The sequence below is a fragment of the Triturus cristatus genome, chromosome 9 (genome assembly GCF_964204655.1).
Source record: "Triturus cristatus chromosome 9, aTriCri1.1, whole genome shotgun sequence".
Taxonomy (NCBI): domain Eukaryota; kingdom Metazoa; phylum Chordata; class Amphibia; order Caudata; family Salamandridae; genus Triturus; species Triturus cristatus.
Window position 1 is genome coordinate 322,847,802 of NC_140592.1, and position 12,606 is coordinate 322,860,407.

General features: G+C 41.8%; 1 protein-coding gene and 1 long non-coding RNA gene across 2 annotated transcripts in view; one reads left to right on the forward strand and one right to left on the reverse strand.

The window, feature by feature from the left end:
* LOC146797841 (uncharacterized) overlaps window positions 1-12,606 on the forward strand; it is an 89,860-nt gene that overhangs the window by 43,735 nt on the left and 33,519 nt on the right. The window contains exon 3 of the long non-coding RNA XR_014968544.1: window positions 5,393-5,492. This is a non-coding gene — a long non-coding RNA (uncharacterized LOC146797841). The remainder of the gene's footprint in view (window positions 1-5,392; window positions 5,493-12,606) is intronic.
* Window positions 1-12,606, reverse strand: part of LOC146797842 (uncharacterized) — a 115,828-nt gene that overhangs the window by 23,693 nt on the left and 79,529 nt on the right. The window lies entirely within an intron of this gene.

Here is a 12,606-nt window from a genome sequence, read left to right on the forward strand (position 1 = left end):
ATTAATGTGATGAGAAACATTCTGTACCTTGTTTTATTGTTGTGTCATGTCATTTGCTGTCAATGATCAGCTCCCACGGAGTCGAAAATATGTATCTTAACGAATGTCGGCATGTATTATTGTACACTGCAAATCTCAAATAAAGAAAAGTTAAAAAATATAAAATACAAATAAAAATACTAACAAAAACACATTTGAAGAGAGGAAGCTGCACCTTAATAGAAAGAGAGGGGCAGCTGATAAAGCTGTAGAAATCTCTCATGTTATACAGGAATTTTCTGATACTGTCACCTTCCATGTCTTCAGTCCTCCGGTCAGAAAATGGGCGCCTTCAATGATTTTTATTGGAGGAAAAAAAAATAAACTACAGGGTTTCAGGAAGCCGTTCGCACTCAAACCACTATAAACAACTCATAAAATGGCCCAACTACATTACACTACTGGGGTATGGACACCAGGAGTTGAATACATTCTGGTTGAGCTGGATGACCCAATCCAACACAACACCATCAGTCACGCAGTCTCTAAATAGATGATTGCAAGAGGTAACAAACTATCCATGTTGCCAAACCTTAGCAAAGCCACCTTGACCAAGAAAATGGAGATGTAAAATGTTAAGAAGGGGCTGTTGGCAGCATGACTTCGCCCTGATACCCTGCAAGATGTTTTGTGTGAAGGGCAGGTGTGCTTAGCCAAAGAGCCAGGTCTTGAGAAAAAAGAAAGTGTTAAGAGCATCTGTGATCCTTGCCAACATCCTTGGAGGAAGAGGAGTACAGGGTAAGGAACGTTTTCCTTTCATAGTACGTGTGGGTGTAGATATCTATTCTCTACACAGACTGTAAAGCAGCTCTTCCAGTAAGGGTTGGCCTCTGAGCAGATGATGCAGATGTTTGAAATAAGGTTCCGAATACAATTTTGACTAAAGCATGTTGGCGGGCTTGGATATCCCAGATATCCACACAATAGTGTTTGGTGAATGTTATTTTTGTTGTCCTAGTACCACCTTTGTAGACGGCTGCTAATGGAATGTTTCTAAAGAAATCCGTAGTAGCTTCTTTCTTTTGTATAGAATGTTCTTTGGGTGGTACACGCAGTGTACGCTTGGCCTTAACATAGCAGGTTTGAATACAATTTATGTGCAAATGCCTGCCCGGAAAATACGATTTCCTATATGTGGCTTAGCAAAAACTACAAACAATTGCTTTGTTTTCAGATGGATTTGTTTCTATCAAAGTAGTACACGGGTAACCATTACACATCTGATATATGTAATCCCCTTTCCATACAGAGTCGGGATGCAAGAAGAAGCTGAAGAACTCAAGCTTGTTTGACATGCAATTGGGAGACACCCATTGGTAGGAATTTTGGGTTAGCTCTAAGGACTACCCAATGTTTGTGCAGAAAGGTACTTCTAAAATGAAGCCCTGCAACTCACTTGTGCTTCTCAGAAGTAATGGCCACCAAAAAGGCTCCTCCCATGACAAGGCCATCTTCCTAGCATATCACAGGAATGTAATGGCTTAAAAGTAAGGCCCAAAGTCTAATGAAGACTATATTCTGCTTCCAAAAAGGGACTGGAGGGGCCTTTGGAAGGACTGTTGAAGCACCTCTGGGTGTTGTCATGGGAGGTTCCATAAGGAAATGGTTTACTCCAGAGTATTCTGGGCAAGTTTGAGCTGAATGTCCATAGGGAACAGGGTCAAGACTGATTTGCATATGGCTGGGTTTAAACTGGAATGGCATGGGGAGCAAGAAAATGATGGCTTTAGGCCCAGATCTCTGTATTGGGGTGAATGTTTGACATTGAGCAGCATTCTGGCCATCATTTGTTCGTTTTGCATTTGCCACCCGAGTGGGACGGGTATGCCCAGACTTGGGTCCCGTGCTCTCCATGCCACTGGAGTCAAGCTAGCCTGACTGATGAGGGGCGAAACCCCGAAACCTGTCGTAGGATGCTTGTTTCCGGTCCAGGGAGACCCTATCTTGGCAGTTTGAGCTGGACTGTTCCCATGAGGAACAGAGTCAAGACTGATTTGCATATGGCTGGGTTTAAACTGGAATGGCATGGGGAGCAAATAAACAATGGATTTAGGCCCAGATCTCTGTACTGGGGTGAATGTTTGACATTGATCAGCATTCAGGCCATCATTTGTTCATTTTGCAGTTGTGTGGAGCAAGCACTGGATGAGGTGCCAATAAAGGATCCACTTCCTAGTATTTCACCTCTGTGGAGTCTTTGCTTGCCCTTGAAGATTCAACTATTCTACACTCGCTATGCACGTTAACCTAATCTCTCAAAGGAAAGAGCAGAAGACTTAAATTAATAGGATAGTGGCATTAGAAAACTATTTACATTGTTACCTGAAAGCAAGTATTGTACTAGAGAGATACTATTTTGGCAGAAGGGTATAGTTTGATGAGGAATCCATTGAAGACTATATTACCCAATAAGGCAAACCGGCTGCCACATCTAACTTTTGAGCAGTGTTTACGATTGAATAAGGAACCAATTTATGGTCATTTGTTGCTTGGGGCAGCCCATCTCTTTCAGGTGTTACTGAAAAAGCCAAGAGAATTCAACATACTCTTCAGTGTATGGGGGGGAGGGGTTGTGATCTCTGTAGTAGTAGGCAATTTCAATTCATCCCAGCCGCGTGGCACCGTCCAAGTAAATGACAAGCCCATTAATGGCCTGACTGGTTCTGGTGCTTGGTTGACACTTGTGTAGTGTTTCTAGCCAAAATGTAATTTCAAGGATGAACCTGTACTGGAAGGTACATTTCCCTCAGAGGAACACAGTGTTCTAGTTAATTGGGCATAGTCTTCGATTCAGATCACCGGAACCAGTAAAACTGAACCTACCAACTCCTATTTATGAAGTAAAATCCATGCTGGATGACCAGAGAAATCATACCTTTGAAACGGATTTCCCTAAGGTGTTCACTGATAGCCTGGGGTGCCTAAAAGGTATGCCCATAAAACATGTTTGAAACCGGAGTCTGTGCTTGTTGTAAATAAGGGGTGTACTATTCAATAGGAGAGATGGGGTTATGAGTGAGTTGGGCAAACTTCTTTCTGCAGGAATAATAGTGGCAGTGGAATACTCTGACTCATTGGTATAATCTGCAGTAATAGCATGCAAGCTTTTGGGTGATTGAACAGATATATAAAATTGTAGACTATTTTCCTGTGCCTAAGATTCGTGAATTAATGGTAGAACTGGCCGGTGTTAAGGTCTTTTCCACCTTAGATCTTACATAGGCTTACCATCAGGTTAGGCTTGAGGAAGACTCACAGAACTTAACAGACTATGAGACTCAGTTTGGCACTTATTGTTTCACCAAGATGCTATTTACTTTAGTGTCCGCATCGCCCATATTTCCAAGTCTCATGAACAGAGTTTTGCAGGCATACCAGGTGTCCTGTATTATCAGGATCATAAGTTGGTGTATGGAAGAACTCCAGCCAAATTACAGCAGTCCATCAGGTGTTGGGAGTTGTGGGAGCCAATGGATTGGCTCTGAAAGCAAAGAAGTGCATGTTTTGCAAACCTGAGATTGTGTATTTTGGGCATGCTGTGTCATCTCGTGGCACACAACACAAACAGGATTTGGTTAATGCCATTGATGTCATGCCCTTTCTAAAAGGTAAGGATGAACTAGGTGTTTTCCTCAGTAGAGTCCTATTCTCAGCACATCAATGAGTTACCCGCGAAGACAGCTAGTATGTAGGACCTTTTAAGAAAGGGGTTACTTTTGAATGGAGTGAGGGCCTGAGAGAAGAAATCACTGGTAGTTTTGGTATTAATGCTGAGGTCAGACAAGGATGTGTTCTGGCTCCAGCCATATTCAACATTTTCATCAATGACGTTGATAACGTTTTGCGGGCTTTATATCTTGACAGGCCAGTTCTCATCAGGGAGAAAATGGCAATTTTACTATTTGTTGATGATGCTGTCCTTTTGTCTCGAAGGGAAATTAACATTCATAAACTTCTCAGTGGATTAGAGGATTATTGCAGAACGAAGTAGCTTCGGATCAACACTTCATAAACAAAATATATGATTTTGAACAATAGAGCCAAAGCCCTGGAATACATGTAAAATATGCTTTTATGGTCTTAAGAACTGAAAAATGGACGGAACTAACTAAATTTAAAATCTATGGAATTCTACTGGAGTGAATAGATCATTGTTACTATTTGGGGGATTAGATGTGATGGGAAAATGTCCCTGCCTCCCCACTTGCAAAAAAAGTGAAGTCATACTGAGCCATTATTAAACACAATATTACGATTTCCTAACAGCTGTGGTCACAGGCTAATTGCCCCTGCCCTTGAGGCTATTCCGGCACAAGTCGTAGCCATGGGTATCTATGGGGCTGAATTGTGGGGCAATAAGAAAGATACGAGCCTGGTATGATCAGAAAACCGGTTCTTGCAAAAGCTCCATCTTGGCCAAAAGACCCACATGGATGCCCTCAGGATAGAGCTGTGCGCCTTACTTCTGACGATCAGTGGGTAGCTCTCCAACCCCTTTTATATTGGATCAGAATATGGACTAAGCCTTAGCGGAGTAATTATATGAACATTATGCGTGCGCTTGGTCATGGGCTGAGTCAACAAAGCTACCTTGGTAAAATGACATAGCTGGTAAGCTGAATGCTATAGGCTGCCCAGGGTTCTAGTTCAATCCTGAGAGCCTGTCTGCTGTTAGAGGGAAGCTGGTGTGAAAGAAGCTCCGGAATTATAAAATTGTGTCCACCCAAATGGGAAATTAGCGGCTCGTCCCAAAGTCTTTTTTTACTGCATTTGAACATTGTTTGGATAAACGTTACCCAGATATAAAAAAAGTTCTTTATATCAGGTTTAGAATAGGAACCTTACCAGTGAAATTGTATACTAGCAATTGGTCCGATGGAGGGAGTAGTTCATTGTCTGTAATTGTGGGTTATGAATCTGTTGTGTCTTCTATGTTACTACGCCACATCACACTTCAGGTCGTAAGATTGTATCTCCGCCCTCTTTTTATTAGCAATAAAATCTTATTTTGTAAGGATGCCATGGCTTTATGCACACATACCGTTTTTGACTTAATCATCAACCAGGGTCCTACCTATATTTATGCAGCATGAAAGATCACCAGACCATTATCGGTCTTCTGCACTGTACATCTTTTGCATCATTATTTCTGCACTTTATGAACCCTTTCCACCAGCACTTAATATGTACTATGTTATCTACTATTCCTTGATGGTAACAGAGGTTGGACCCTTTTAGAAACAGCACTTGCACCTTATGGATATTCAGTTTACAGTAGGAATTACAGTATGTTATGCCTATAGATATTACACGAGTCTTCTAATAACAACATGCATGCTTTTCCTTATTTTAGGAGCTGCTATTCAATGTTGGATTATAACAGAGGTTGGCCCCTTTTAGGAACAATACTCACACCTTAAGGATATTCAGTTTACAGTAGGGACTGCAGTATGGTAGGTGTATAAATACTGTGCAATTTTCTCTATCTAAGGAGCCGCTATTCAATATTGGAGTCTCTTAGGATGGTATACAATTCTTTCAGAAACTAGATCTGTTTTGAAAACTTCCAAAACTGTGATCCTTTTGCATGTAGCTTGTAGGTTTAAGTGGAAGGGACATTTTTAGGTGTAAGGCGTCAGCACTAGCACTTTACTACTTAGTTTGTATTGCGAATTATGTTTCTAAATTTTCATATACAATACATTCGGGGGGGGGGATAATTATATCAATTGGTGTCTCTGTAGATGACAATGTCGTAGTTTTATAGGTTGTTTTATGCTAACATTTTAAGATTGTTATAGGTTGTTTTATGCTAACATTTTAAGAGGTTTTCGTTGTGTATTGTATGCCTTACTTTTGTAGGCTGACTCAAGTCTGATTGAGTTTGACCGTGAAAGGATCACCAAGGATCTAAGGGCTGCTCTGATACAAACCTCACATCACTCCCAATTGAGGACCATAGCAATTGACTCAAGAGGTTTGAAAGGTGCAGAATCCAAATATTCTGTAATCGAGACAGAGACAAGAGTGTTTTTTCGGGCCATAAGAAAGTTTAGGTGGTTTCTGTGGGGCAGACATTTCAAAGTTTGGCTAGACAACAGTCCATTGGTTGGAGTGTTTAGCAAGAAGAGGCTTACTTTGCGATCTGTCTGTATTACATTAATACTCCATACAAGAGCCAAAACTTAGAAAACTCCCAAGGAATTGGTTATGGCTGGTGATGAACATTTTTTATGGTGTGTACATTTACTTTTGAGGCCATCTCGGGTGTAGAGTAGGAATACACCATAAGAGAGGATGTTATTTTGTGCAAAGCAAAAGAACGGTTAGTTGCTGAAAGGTCACGAGCCAGGAAGACCGTGATCTTGTAGCCATTTGGATATTAAATGGTAAATCGATGGTGGATCTACTGATGAGAGTTACAAGATTGGTGGCACCAGCTTTCCTGCAGGAAAGACTGGTAAATTTGGCACGAGAAGGTCATCAAGGTATTAGCACGACAAAGCTCAGGTTGCATCAAGAGTATTGGTTGTCAGGCATTGGCACACAAGTAAAGATGTGAGTGAGAAATTATTTTGGTTGTCAAGCAAGACACAGGAGAATCTGTACTTCACCCCTGGTGTGTTGAGATTCGCCCAAGAGAACCCGGGAGAAACTGGTTTTAGATTTGGTTGAGCCAATTAATTGAAGTTATGTTCCACCTTACAAAATTGTGCTGGTAAATATGTTTTCCAGGTGGCCTGAACTCAAGGTAAATGAACTTAATAGCATCCCCATGAACGTGGGGAATTTCCCCAGGTCACTGGTCAACGGTCCTCTAGTGAGGCTTCAAATGTTCAATAAAGGCAATAATCCAAAACAAGTTCCAATTCAAATGTCAAGTTGTATTGTTCATTAACACAATGATTTCATTGGGGAGATTAAGCTTCATTTCCCAAGATGCATCAATGATGAATCATAAATCACATACTTTACATATCCAAATGCATTTCGGCCGATGAGGCCTTCATCTGGGGATAATCTGAAAAGGTAAACAGGCGTGTATCATTATACAAGGAATGCGGGGTAATGGTGGTAACGTGCACGAAAAACCATGAATAGGGAAACTGTATGATTAAATGTGCATTGATTAACCCCTTCCCTGCTCATGACGGAACCGTTCCGTCATGAGCCACGGTTGGCATGTGCTCATGACGGAACGGTTCCGTCATGACAATCCTGTTGGCGGCCGCTCCGCCTGCGCGGCGCTGTTTCCCCGCCTGTGCGAGGGGACAACGCAAATGGGCGGAGTCATGACGGAACCGTTCCGTCATGAGCACAGCTCAACTGTGGCTCATGACGGAGCGGCTCCGTCATGAGCACAGGCCCACCGCGCTGCCCCCCTGCCCCCCCCAGCGCTGCAGCGGAATGTCCGCAGCAGCGAAGGGGTTAAAAAAAGTGTGTATGCTTCGTGAAGTCTACGTGAAATGAGACCATGATTCATACAGTCAGACATGGAAAACCCGACGTCATGCACTTTTCAAAAGCGGACTGTGATAAATTTAAATATTGAATCTACGGTGAACGCGGTAAGTGAATGCACCCAAATCAGTGAATACGATGGAAGCTAACAAAAAGCGAAGGTAAACAAGTCATGCTCGGAAAATAGAAAAACACTTACTTAAAGCTGAATGTGCGTACTGCGAACGACGCGTCCGGTCGGTAAACTAAAAGTGCTCTGTGCCTCGGTATGAATGCCATGAAGGCGATTTCATCGGAGTGAAAATAGGACTGCAATGTAGGCAAAGGTAATCAACAGTGACAGCGGACTGGTGATGAAAATAGAGGAAGACTCAAGTGAAAAGAACGGCCATATTAACCATGTAATAGTGAATAACGTCTTAGCGGGTGCAAGTAAATAATAAACAGTGAGCAACAGCTGCAAACTATATTTATAAATGACGCTATATATGAGCAATATGTAGATGTACACAAGCAAACAAAAAGAATGAAATAGCAAGAAAAATTTGTAAAGGGATGAATATGAAACGGAAATGAACAAAGAGATTAGAAAAGTTTGTAGGGGTGAAAAAATAATGAATTACAGCAATGACTTAGAATATTAACAAGAGTAAAGATGCCTTAAATCCAAAGACAGATATATCATAGATAACATTGAAACTGCATGCGTTCATTCAACCCGTTGGGTTTCATCGAGTTCAGGAGTCGGATCCAGTGGTTCTCACGATGTAGTAAATAATTGCGGTTGTCTCTTCCTTCACATCTGGCAATGGTTTCCAACACACAAAATTTCAGTTGGCTGATGTTATGCCCAACTTCTAAAAAGTGGCTAGCTATTGTCGATTTTAAGTATTTGGTTCTAATGTTACTTTTATGTTAGTTTATGCGTGTTTTTATCTTCCTTTCAGTTTGTCCTACGCAAGTCTTTTCGCAGGGACATTTCAGTAAATACACCAGATTCGATGTGTCGCATGTAGCTCTCACTTTTAATTTGATTTTATGTCCCTTCATCGGGTGTGTTATGTAGGAGCCTGTTATGATGTTATGGGAATTGTTACAATTCCAACATGCCACAGTTCCTTTAAACATAGTTTGGCTCGGTTGACTGGTGGGATTTTTGATGATCTCTCCCAAGTTTTTCCCCCGTGTACAAGCGAAAATGGGTTCCTGTTCAAAGATGTGATTAAAATCTGGTTCTAACTGTAATATCGACCAGTGTTTTTTAATGATCCTTTTGAAGGGACCACTCATAGTTGAAAATTTGGACACCACGGTCATGCGGTTTTGTGCAGGTTTCTCTTTGGATATCAGCAACTCATTCCTAGTTTTTAATGCACAACAGGTTTGAGCTTGAGTCAGTAAGTGTTCTGGATAACCACGTTCCTTGAATCGTTGCACCATACTGTTGGTACGTTCAACGCCAGTCTCTGGATTCTATACGATTCTTTTCACCTTGAATAGCTGTGTATAAGGCATATGATGTTTCAATGAATGTTGATGAAAACTTCCGAACAAAAGAATGTTGTTTCTATCCGTATCTTTCCTATAGAGATTTGTCTCAAAACCTGTGGAAGTCTTAGTGATTCTCACGTCCAAGAAGTTGATTGGCTTTTCCTGGATCTCGTGTGTGAATTGAATCCTTTCATCAACCTGGTTGAGTTTGACTAGTTGCTCAGTGAGTTCTGAAATTTGCCCATTCCATAGGATGAAGAGATCATCGATGAATCTTACGAATGTCTTGAGGCGAGTTTTCCATTCAGGTACTGACAAAATGTATTTCTCTTCAAAACAGCTCATAAAGATGTTTGCATATGATGGAGCCGCACAAATGCCCATTGAAGTTCCGGTCTTCTGTAAAAACCAGTCACTTTTCCATTTAAAATAGCTGTGTAAAAGAGTAAATTCTAACAATTCCATGAGGAAGATTTTCGTCCCATCATCGTGGTCGGTGTGTAACAAAGCATGTTCTGTGGCCTCTATGCCCAATTGGTGCGGAATGGATCTATATAATGATTTGACGTCAACTGTGCAAAGTACTACTGTTTCATCCTCGTTAACAGAGATTTGACGGATTTTGTTCAAGAAATCAGTTGCATCTTTTATGTATGTTTTCATTTAGGTTACACAAGGTTGCAGGTAGCGGTCCAAATACTTCCCCACGGGTTCATGAATGACACCTCTGGTCAACACTATTGGGCGGAACGGTGGGTTTAAGAGGTCTTTGTGTACTTTGGGCAACATATCCATTATTGGACTACTGGGATTGGTTTGAATCAAGAACTTCTTGACTTTATCGTTGATTATTCCTGAATCAAAGGCTTTTTGAACGATCGTTTTTAGAACCTCTGTGAATTGGTGCGTCGGGTTCATGTCCAATTTCATGTACGTGTGTTCGTCAGATAGATGGATTTCAACTTGTGTATCATAATGGCTGTTTAAGATTACAAGCGCTCACGTAGCATACACACTCTTTTAATCAATGCACATTTATTAATACCGTTTCACTATTCACAGTTTTGTGTGCACGTTACCACCATTACCCCGCGGTCCTTGTATAATGATACACGCCTGTTTACCTTTTCAGATTATCCCCAGATGAAGGCCTCATCTGCCGAAATGAATGATGATATGTAAAGTTTGTGATTTAGGATTCATCATTGATGCATCTTGGGAAATTAAGTTTAATCTCCCCAATGAAATCGTGTTGTGAATGAACAATACAACTTGACATTTGAATTGGAACTTGTTTTGGATTATTGTCTTTATTGAACATTTGGAGCCTCACTAGACGACCGTTGACCAGTGCCCTGGAGACATTCCCCACGTTCATTGGGATGCAATTAAGTTCATTTACCGTTACACTCTGGTTCCGAGAGCGATACCCAGGCAGAACGGCAAATTTGATAACTTTTCAGAGAATTTCAGCTGTTCACGCTCGACATTGACTGAACTCAAGGTATTCACAACCTCAGACTCTAACATGATAAAGAAGTTACTACATAGATGTTTTTCCAGAGAGGGTCCGCCTTGTTCTTTACTTACAGGCAACAGTCCACAGCTAGTCTCAAACAAGACAGAACATTATCAGCAGCAGAGGCATTGTTCATAAAAGGTATTCTATTTATCATCCAGAAGCTAATTGTTAGGTGGAGATTCTAAATAGGACCGCTGAGGAGACAATGCTGTTTGTCAGGATAACCAGTAGGCCCTTGAGGGAGTTGTTGGATAGCTGGTAGAAGGTATACAGGATGACTCTCTAATCTGCCACTGAAGATGTTGCTTTTGAGACGTTGAGAGGCAAGAAGGTGAATTCTTGCTTGTCTCTTGGGTGAGTGATATGTAGAAAGTAATGTAGCGTTAGTTGGGATTCTTGTTGTTCAGCAGGAAATGAGAGTGCAAGGATAATGTGCACAAAGAAGATCTACGACAAGCACAAAGTGTAATCTTCTGATGTGAAAGTGGGTGACGTGGTGGTGGTAAGATTACCCACTGCAAGTGACAGTTCAAGGTTTTCATCTCCTATGAGCTGTGATCGAGCTATTTAGGAATGCCATTGAACCGGATGATAGGAGAAAATGGAATCTTAACCAAGTTTGTGGGTAAACATCCTTATTGACTATTGAGATAGTTATGTTCTTCCTTGTTATTTTGGAAGGTGGGTGGGTGTTCTTGATAATATCGGTCACAGTGCTCATATATTATTTGTCTAGTGGGGAGGGAGGTTAGTGGCATCCTGTGAACTGTATATATCAATTGTTGGATAACCTCTATGCATTGTTATGCAGGATTCTAGGAAAGAATCCTTTACCCAAGGATTTTCTAGATCTTGGGCTTATACTGATTGTCAATTGTGTAAATCAGTCACTGGGTGAGGGGTGAATAAAGCATTCACCTCATTTTCTACAGCCTATATGGTGTCTTTCCTACCAGTTGAAGAGTCAACTATTATAATTGCCTTATGGACAACCGGAAAGGCAGGTGGGACCTGGCCTCTAATATATACAGGGTCATCTGGAGTTGCTTTATATTTGGTTTTTCTACCTAGAAACCTGTGGGAATAGAGGTGAGGTGACTATCCTGGTCTTCACCTAGTCCTTAAAGTTCTCCTTGGCAATTTTGAGCATGCCCTAAAGCATTGGAAGACACTGTACAGACCTCCAACACTAAGAAAGGGTCTTGATAAGGAAATCACACTCCCTTTGCACCATGTGCATTTCAACATACTGCGGTGCAGCCCTGTGTATTACCGTGTGGTATGTGGTATTATCATCTGGTGGGGAAGACTTAACTGGGTATAGGTCCAGGTCTGGGTTATATGGAGGGCTGATCTGGTAATAATCCTAGGGTTAGTCTTCTTCCCCAGGCACTTAAGGCTCATAATAAGGGTCTGTGTATTATGGGCACCCCAGGTCAGACTCCGTTAGAATTGACTGTGGAGGGGACCGTGGGCCTGGCAGTGTGAAAGAGCATGGGGGTGGAGAAAGTGGTGGTGAACTGGCTGCCAAGTCCATGAACCCTCTTTGAAATGGGGAGAAGGGGGGGTCTCAAAAGAGTACCTATCCGAAAGTAAGCCTTTTTTTGGTGATTTGGAAGGGTGTGTGTGTAGGGGCGCCTTTCTACTTTGAAGGGTGTATGAAGATTTTCTTATACCTCATGTCCAACACAACTAGGTGATGGAGTGCAATCGGGTCCTAACTGGAGTCCGATCTCAACCAAAATTTGTGTTAAAAAAAATCCCTGCCATTTAGTGCCAATCAATCCTCTTTCTGGGGTAAGAGCAGAAACACTGTCGTGCCCTTGCCAGGCTGTCCCGACCCCAGTTTTATTTGGGGGGAAAAAACGCTCTCTATGGTGTCTAGTGACAATTCTGTACCCCCCTCTCTCCTCACAAAGAGCAGAGCAGATTGAGACCAAGCCACTCCCTAATCTGTTGTCCAGGGGTGCCGGAACAACTGTGGTCACATTGTCCCCTTTCTGGCACTACCTATTCTGCTTTGATAGGTGCTTACGTGGAGATGAGATATAACCCCTCTCCAAACGCCAATAAGAGAGCGTGAATGCAAGTGT